The sequence below is a fragment of the Argentina anserina genome, chromosome 1, assembly GCF_933775445.1.
Source record: "Argentina anserina chromosome 1, drPotAnse1.1, whole genome shotgun sequence".
Lineage (NCBI taxonomy): Eukaryota > Viridiplantae > Streptophyta > Magnoliopsida > Rosales > Rosaceae > Argentina > Argentina anserina.
Window position 1 is genome coordinate 17,663,543 of NC_065872.1, and position 10,146 is coordinate 17,673,688.

The 10,146-nt window shown below is 39.1% G+C and overlaps 1 pseudogene; it reads left to right on the top strand.

The window, feature by feature from the left end:
* The first annotated feature begins 1,893 nt into the window (after nucleotides 1-1,893).
* On the top strand, nucleotides 1,894-5,420 carry LOC126803123 (sucrose transport protein-like; annotated as a pseudogene).
* Nucleotides 5,421-10,146: the final 4,726 nt, after the last annotated feature.

Consider the following 10,146-nt stretch of genomic DNA (forward strand, 5'->3'; position numbering starts at 1 on the left):
ATAGAGTTTACAAGTTTTTAGGAGAAATAATGCAAACCTACTGCTATCAATTACAGGTTCCACCAGATGCGGCTCTCCTTTTCTTAAGAATTCCCGAGCATATAGTTCACCTATTAATAAGTAAATCAGGTTATGGTCGAAAAAAAAAGATGGAAACCACACAACAAGTTGATATGATGAGACTTGTTATAGTAAAATTAAGTATTCTCACTAGTGTTCTTCTCTTCAAGTCTGATAATGCAGTCTTCTCCTTTGCTTATGACTTTCAGTATTCCTTCCCAAACCCATTTGTTCATATCCCATTCATCAGCCCTAAAATAACCTCGATAAACTTAAATTTGCTTCCCATCCAACAGAGATGTAATCATGTACAAGTAGTCACAGAAACTGCCAGTGGAAATCTCCGTTTTGTTTGCACATTCTATCACTCCAACTCAACCTCAAGAAACTTATTTCCAAATCAATTCCCCAAAATCTCGCATAACTAAAACCTAACTCTAAAGCTTCATTTTGAGGCAACCAAGTTGTAGCAGAAGCATTCTACCTTACAAATTAATCAAATCAACTAACGATAGTTATATACACTGTACAATCTGAAATGACATCAACTTTTCTATTTTGGTGAGTTGAGCAAAACCTGTATAAAGCTGCACTTTTTCTCGGCGGTATCTGCAAAAAAAAAACAACCTTAGCTTGACATCACAATCAACTTGCCATACACTGATGTGGTCTAACTAATCTAACAAATAAGTTAACTCCAGAATACTCCAACCTTGGTTCTAAGCTCTTAGATGAGTGTGATTCAAAACTTAAGAGAGCTTTTGCAATGATGATTATCTTCCAAGGTCGATCTGGTTCAGCAAAACAAAAAGAAATTTTGAAAGTGGGAAAAGTTGCGGCCTCTCCCTGAGGCTTAGGTTTTGTTGTTATTTTTTTAAATTCAAAATAGTGTGACGTGGCGTGTCGGAAACGTGTCGGTCCGTGTCGGAAGTCAAAATTTCAGACACGCCACGTGGCTTGTCGGACACCGTGTCGGGGCGTGTCGGGTAGTGTCAGACACTTCAACACTTCAGTCTGTCAGTGCTATATAGATGAGAAGAATGAGATAGATGCCTCTTTCATTGAATGTGAACATAGAGTAATCAGCCCTGGATTCTTTGAAACCAAGTTCTTCTAGATAATCAGAAAAACACTGGAACCAAGCTTGAGGCGCTTGTTTCAAACCGTACAAAGATCGATTGAGATTGCAAACATGCTTGGGGTACTTCGGATCAACAAAGCCAATAGGTTGTTTCATAAATAGAGCTTTATTAAGATAGCCATGGAACAAGGCATTCTGAACATCCAACTGTCTAATCGGCCAACGTTTGCACACAACAATAGCAAGAACCAACCGAATTGTGGAATGCTTGACAACCAGACTAAATGTCTTTGTATAATCAAGGCCTTCTTGCTGATGAAAGCCATTAGCGACAAGCCTCGCCTTATACCGCTCAACACTACCATTAGACCGTTTCTTGATACAAAATACCCATTTATTAGGAAGAATGTTCATTGAGGAGGATGGTGGAACTAAAGACCAAGTACCTGCCTTTTGTAACGCATCAAATTCACTGGCCATTGCTACACGCCATTCTTGGTACTTGGTAGCCTGTGTATAACAAGTGGGTTCAATCAAAAAAGCATGGAGAGAGGAGTGAATAGCATGTTTAGAAGTAGGCTTGTTGTAATATTTAGGATTGGGCTTGCTAATTCCATGTTGACTGCGAGTTACCATCCGACCATGATCATGTACATGTGACACCAAAGGAGATGATAATAATGGTGGATTAAGATTGTTAGTAGGATGGGGATCAGCTTGGATGATTGGCGGAAACTCTATTTGGGAAGTGGATGATTCATGAAGTGCGTTATCTGGATTGGGGAGAGAAGACACAACCGAAGAATGAGAATATGAGATTGCACCATAATTCATGATTTGGTGATTTGGATTGCGGGTATAAACTTGTAGTGGTGGAGGTGATTGTTGGTTTTGGGAACTTGGAGAGAGATAGTAGGAGAATAATTAGATGAAGGAGGCAAGTTTGAAGTCAAACACGGAGAAGAAGGAGAAGTGTTTGGAGTATAACCCGACTGACCAGATCTATCTTCTAAGTGACTTGGATATAAAGATGAGCTTGGGCTAAAGAATAGCGTATCAGACCCCTTTGGATGAGAAAGAGATGCGCCTGAATGGAGATCACGCTTTGTGAATAGAAAACTAGACTCACCAAAGAGCACATGACGAGATAAATAAACACAACCAGAAGATGGAGCAAAACATCGATACCATTGATGGTTTAGTGAATAACCCAAAACACACAACGTTGAGACCTCATTTGCAACTTGGAAGAATTATAGGGACGTAGATATGGAAAACAAGCACACCCAAATACTTTTAAAGAGTGATATTGAGGTGCACGATGAAAACGTTTTTCATAGGGGGAGACATAACCTAGACCTCTCAATGAAAGACGATTGATGACATACATTGCCGTATTAAATGATTCAACCCAATAGTTCGATGGCATGTGTGCATGACCAAGAAGAGTGACTCCAGTCTCGACAATATGTCAATGTTTTCGTTCGGCCAACCCGTTTTGTTCCAGGTGTTTTGGACAAGAAAATCTTTGAAAAATGCCGTGAGTGGATAGATAAGATTGAAAAGCATGGCCTTTGTACTCACCACCTTCATCACATTGAAGGACTTTGATAGACTGATTAAATAGTTTTTCGACATGAGTAAGAAATGTGATAAACAATTGAAAAACTTCACTCTTTAGTTTCATGGGGAAGATCCAAGAGTATTTGGAGTAGTCATTGCCAAAGAGCAGGTAGTATATAAAACCTTGATGAGACACAACACCAAACATCCGAATGTATTATTTCTAATGGAAAATGGGATACAAACTTTGATAATGGAAACATAAGTTTTGTACTCTTCCCTAAAGGACATGATTGACAAAAAGAAAAATGGCTTGATCCTATAACATGAACAACTTTATTGGACAATACTTTAGAGACTACAACAACAGAAGCATGACCAAGATGAAAAAGCCAAGTTTCAGCTAAGATCCGAACACCAACACAAGCAAACGGAACAGAGACATTGGATTTTGGTGATGGAAACTTTAATGGATATAGGCCATTTTCACTCTTCCCGTGGTAAAACATCGTCCCCGTATTCAGATCCTTAACACAAAAATAATCAAGATAGAAGATAAAATAACATTGATTGTGAATTGTAAATTTGTAGATAGAAAGAAGATTAGTGGAGGCAGATGGACAATGAAAAATATCGTTAAGACGAAAAGAATGGGAGGAAGACTTAAGATTAGATGAGTCAATGTGTTTAGGAGAATCAACCCGGAATCAGAATTAATACCACCAAGATTATCAAGATCTTTATATGATTTAAGAGAATCAAGATTATCTAGATTTGGTGTCAAGTGAGAGTTTGCCCCGGTGTTTGTCAACCAGATCTGAGAAGATGGATTGTGACTGGTAGTCATCACGGTGAGACGAGAGGAAGGAACCCTCTCCTCATAAGACATATTAAGACGGTTGAAGCAGTCAATAGCAGAGTGGCCAGGGCGACTGCATATTTGACCTTGAATTCGACCATTGTTGAAAAATGAAGTGCCCGGATTGGAAAGAGGATTCAGTGCTGGACCCAAGATAGAATTTCCACGATACCCAGATGAAGATGATGCACCACGATGTCCAGAGAAAGAGCCATGTCCTCGGTAAGATGAGGATGCATAATGGCTATTAGGGTGAGATCCACCATGAGGATCACCCCCACGCCTATAGGGAAAGGAAGTCTGACCTCGACCGCGAGAGCAGTTGGCATGAAGAGCATGGGCTCCTTCATTAGCAGGAAGGACATAATCAAAATTTTGGTGCTCCGCACTCAGAAGAAGAGCTTCAAGTGCTTCATACGAGATGGGTGTATCTCGTGCTTGGGCCGAACTGATTGTGGTCTCATATAAAGGACCAACGTTGCTCATGATGATGTTGACAAGATTCGTATCAGATACAAGAGGACCTGCAAGTGCCAAGTTGTCTGCAATGACATTATGTCTGTCCAAATAATCAGCAATAGACATAGTACCTCTCGTGGTGCGAAGAAGATCAGATCAAAGTTGAAGCACCCGGTGTTGGGATTGCAAAGCAAAACGAGTTGCCAAAGCAGTCCATGTAGAATGAGAAGAGGTGGACCGTGCCATTATGGAGAGGACCTTGGGAGTGAGTGATCCATTGATCCAACTTACGACCATTTGATCTTGCAGAATCCAGGGTTCATAATCTGGATTGACTTTATCTGTGATTTTGCCGTTGTCGTCAGTGACAAAGGTAGGAGGACACTTATTGGTGCCATCAACAAATCCCCAGGGTTTTCGACTCTTTAAAATAAGGGATATTTGAGCAAGCCATAGTGGGTAGTTGGTACGGTCAAGCTGTATGGTTAGAAAATTGGTAACAGAGGGAGAGCTTTCGGTATGGGAGGAGGAAGATGAGGATGCCATTGGAGAGGGAGATGTTGGAAAAAAAAGTGATCAGGCTCTTGATACCACAAAGAACAAAGGAAGAATTGATGGATTGATGAATTGATGTACAGTACAAGCCTTCATTTATACAGTAACATTATGCTATCTAAGGTAAGTACTAATGTGTGATTTACAGCATATTGGAATTGAAACCATATCAATCTAATTGCTACCAATCTGTAATTCTATCTTTGATTGATTAAAGATTGCTTGCTAACATTCTGGAATCACTGGATTCTTGGAGAGACTGATGGCTTGACATTCTGGAATTACTTGTTTCTTGGAGAGACTGATGGTGTGATGAATCTGGACTATCTTTCATGTTATCATTGAGAATATACATCCCTGTGGCATGGGAGTTAGGGCTGGTTCACTTGGGATCATGCTCAACTCTGTCGTGTTGGGAGTCATGTCTCTTGTGATTGTCTATTTAGTTTGCAGGGAACAGGCTAAACAACTTTGGGGAGTGGTAAACTTTCTGTAAGAAAGTTATCTACTGATGATGGTACTGGTCACTAAGTTGGCCGAGAAGTATCGACATGCTTTCGTCAATAAGCTTCTGCCACCCCCTGCTGAAATCAAGGCTGGTGCATTGCTTATATTTGCTGTGTTGGGGATACCTCAAGTAGTGACCTACATCGTTCTTTTTACCATGGCATCCATATTCTGCAGCAACTCTGGCGGAGGACAAGGGCTTTCATTAGGAGTCTTAAATATTTCAATTACCGTGCCGCAAATGTTTGTATCTCTACTGAGCGGACCATTGGTGCTTTCGGAGGTGGTAACCTACCAGCGTTTGTTTTGGGAGCTCACTCTTCTTCCGTCTCCTAAAGCTGATGATAGTCCCTAACTGATGAAAATGCTTTTGTTATTGTTTGAGGACCTGTAGTCCCAATTAGTATGTATTAGGAATTTAAATTTACTTCCTTGTTTTGAAGTAGTTGGAATTTGGATGTATTGATTTCACCCAATTGTACATATATGTTTTCAGGAATATGTTTTAGCGCTATATGATGGGGAAAAAAATTTGCCGACTACCCTTTATTTACCCACCTTATGCCCACCATTCTAAACTCATGTCATGCATCCAGTTGCTCAATTATTATCTAAATATGAGTTGACAAAAGACATATGTCATGAGTTTAAAAAAGTGGACACAAGGTGGGAAAATGAAGGGTGGTCGGCAAATTTCCTTCCATATTATGGTGTCAGATTCGATGTCATAATTTCATGTGGCATGCCACATCAACAAGCAATGTAAGCAAATCAAATAATTAAAATATATTATTTTTAAATTAAATGACAATCATATCCTTATTAATATTATGGCTCTAGATTACTGTAAAAATATATATATTTGTGGTTCTTATTTTATTATTAATTTTTATCACGATAATAATTCCAAAATATAATTAAATAATTGATATTTTCACTAAGTATGCTTGAAAAAAAATAATATATATTTTTCACAATAAAATTATTTAATCCACGAAAAATATTGATGTGTATGCGCAAAAAATATTTTAAATTTCATCCTTAATAATTCTGTTATGAGATTTTTCATATTTTTTGTAATTTAATTAATAATTCAATAGAGAATATATGGTAATTGTAGGCATTATGTGAATTACATTTTTGCTTCTATATTAGGCATACTTATACCAAATAAGTTCTATTGAGATAATTTAGTTACCTTATGTGAATTATATTAATGGCTACGCTGACAAAAGATCATACCAAAAATTCTTCATCTAAATTAATTAGTTAGTGATGCAGGATGAAATGATTGTATCTTTATTGAATGATACATGGACATATATATAGACATTACAAAACCACAATCCCGTATGATTCGGAGTCCTAATCTATCTCTAACATGAAATCTATTAAGGCTAAGACACACACAAGGATATAATAGTAATTCTCCCAGAACACTCTCCCTTATGTCGCATGCCTAGGTTGCATGGCACACAATGTTGCATCGGTAAAAACCTTGTCAAGCAAAACAAAAACCTCTTAGGTAAAACAAAAGCTTGATCGAAGGGAAAAATAGTACCACACACCAACTACTTAATAATCTTAACATGTCATGTAGACACCCCTTGAAATCTACCACTCTCTAAAGTTCCGATAAGCGACGCATGCCAATGCTCTTCACATGTTTCACAAAATTAGATTTAGGCAAATAGTGAACAAATCCGCAACATTGGACTCTGAACTCATTTGATTGACCTGAACATTCAAGAACTTTTGTTGTTGAATTTTGTAGAAGAATTTGGGCAAAATATGCTTCGTGTTGTCTCCTTTGATGAAACCTAACTTAGTCTGCTCTATGCAAGCATCATTATCTTCATAAAGGCACATAGGTTGATCAGTTGTAGAGTCTAATCCACAAGAATCACGAATATGACGAACGAGTAACCGTAGCCAAATACATTATTTAACTGCTTCATGGAGAGCAATGATCTCCTCGTGATTCGAAGAAGTTGCAACAAGAGATTGCTTAGTGGATCTCCAAGATATCATCGTATTACCAATGGTAAAAACATAACCGGTTTGAGAACAAGCCTTGTGACGGTCAGAGAGGTACCCTACGTTGTCATAACCAACTAACAAGTTGTTTGGAGTATTTGCATTGGGAGAAGGAGCAGAACGAGACCGGTTGCTGCTCTCGGCACCGTTCACGGTCTCCACGCCATGGCGACCGACGGCGTCTCTGCGGCGTACAGCGACAAGGCCGGGGTCGATGACGGTAGTGGTGTGGGGAGATACCGTGGCGGTGTTCTCACTGTAATAGAGGTAGAACAATCCTATGTCCAGCGAACCTTTCAAGTATCGAAACAAATGTTTGATACAATTCCAATGACATAGCATAGGCGCTGAGCTAATCTAGCTAATAAGTTCATTGCGAAAGATATGTCAAGTCTAGTACATTGAGCAAGATACAATAGTACCCCAATTGCACTAATGTATCGAACTTCAGGACCAAGAACTTCTTCATCATCCTCTTTAGGACAGAATGGATCCTTCTTGATATCTAGACTTGGGACGACCAAGGGAGTAGACAATGGACTGCATAGATCCATATTGCGTGTAATTCAACTGGTGGACTAAGATACCATCGGCCCTATGCACAAGCTCAAGACCGAGACAAAATTTCGTCCTCCCTAGGTCCTTCATCTCAAATTCCGATTTTAAATGAGAGACGGTCTTTTCAATCTCATCAAGAGTACCAATTATGTTTGTGTCATCCACATAGACTACAACGATGACGAATCCAGAATTTGTCTTTCGTATGAACACGCATGGGCATAGTTCATCATTTTTATAACCCCTTCTCACCAAGTATTGATGCAACCGATTGTACCACATTCTTTCGGATTCCTTCAACCCATACAACGAACGACATAATCTGATTGCATGAGCACTCCGTGGTCTGGAGGCACTTGATGGAGGTAAAGGTAGTCCCTCTGGAGCTTTCATGTATCTCTGCGTCAAGATCCCTATAGAGATAAGCTGTGACCACATATATAAGCTGCATGTTTAGTCTTTCGGACACTACCTAACTAATGAGGTAGCGGAAGGTAATGATGTCCATAACAGAAGAATAAGTCTCTTCATAGTCAATGCCAGGTCGTTGTGATAATCCTTGCGCCACGAGTCTTGCATTATAACACACGATCTCGTTCATCTCAATACGCTTACGAACGAAGACCCATTTATGTCCAACATATTTGACATATCTTGGAGTCAATTCAACCTTTTCGAAGACTTCTCTCTTCGCTAATGAGTCAAGTTCTGCCTGGATTGCTTCATTCCACTTCGGGCAATCTTCTATGTGTTCACATTCAGCTACAGAGCGAGGTTCAACGTCGTCTTCAGATATCATCTCATGGCTCGGTTCGGGACCGATTTCTCACTTGTGTAGTTCACTAAGATTTCGTTGTTCTCTGGCATCAAACAAGGTTCCATAGCGTCCCACGGTAACACTCATAACCATTGCCCGAGCAACAAGCTAAATATGCTTGATAGTAGCCTCTGCTAGACCGTTCTGTGAATGAACATAAGGAACGAGATGTTCAACTTCGATCCTAATAGATATGCAGTAATCATCAAAAGTTTTGAAGGTGAATTTTCCAGCATTATCCAAATGAATGGATTTGATAAGATAGTCAGGGTGGTGAGCCCTAAGTTTGATGATCTCAGCTAATAACTTAGCAAATGCAGCATTCCTTATGGATAACAAAGCGACGTGTGACCAACGCGTCGATGCATCAACCAATACCATATTTTAAAAGGTCCGCATTCTGATTGAATAGGTTCACAAATGTCACCTTGGATACGTTGTAAGAATGGAATGTTCTCGGTTGAAACCTTAGCAAAAGAAGGACTTCCTTAAAATTTAGCAAGATAACAAGCTTTGAAAAACGAGCGATGTGAATCAGAAATTGCCATGGAGGCATGAGAAAGCACGGGAGGCATCACAAGCTCGTATGAAGGAGGGGATGCCGCCACTGACGGCATGAATGCCGTGTAGCTGCCGAGAGGGGCAGGCTCAGCCACACCGTGTAGTGCACGGGTAGGCACGGCCTCACCGTGTGGAGCACGTGTGAGGTGATCCTCCAAGCTCTTCCAGGACTTGAAAAATGGATGACCGTGTGAATTCTTAAGAACTTTAATCATCATATCACGTCCAGGGTGTCCGAGATGGAAATGCCAAAACATATAAGAGTCCGAATCACAAAAGTTGCGTTCAATCGCATATGATTCAAAGATTCGAATGGAGGTAAGATTGATCGGTTCGATTACTCGAGATCAATATTAACCCTGTAAGCATCGTTAGTAGTATAAAGCAAGAGGGTATCGTTCACAAACCGGGGATCCAACCAGGGTAAAGAATCACAAACATTTAACAACGAATTCATAAGAGTTTAAAAGATTTGAGATATATTTCGGATCAAACATAAAATAAACCTAAACTAATATATACATGTGATCAACCAACCAACACATAAGAAATTACCAAACAAATAACATAAGAACAAAGGTAACAAAATCTACTCTCAATCTTGTTCATGCCGTAAGTATCATAGTTCATCTTAAATTCGATCATGCATCAAGTTCCTACTTGGTTCCTAATACATAGATATTATTGAGCTCAACTACTTGCCTTGTTACGAAATCTAACATACTAATTCATCATGCAATTACGTATCACAAAGAGAAATCAACATGTTTAAAGCACATATCCAATGTCGAACTTAAGATCATAATCGGTGGAGGAACAAAGGGGACAAACAATTAATCAACTACTTGTATCAAAATCGTTTTTAACTTTGAATGATTAACATATGCGACATCAACTACTTGTCTTAATCATACATGCAATATAAGAACACACCGAAAATGAATTAAGAACATAAATAAACAGAAACTCATGGCATAAAACCTAAAATCATTGAATTAAAATCGAAAACCTTAATTCATCATGTCATTCAAAAGTTACAAATATCTCATAGACAAGAATAAAAATAACTTTAACAAAACCTAAACATGA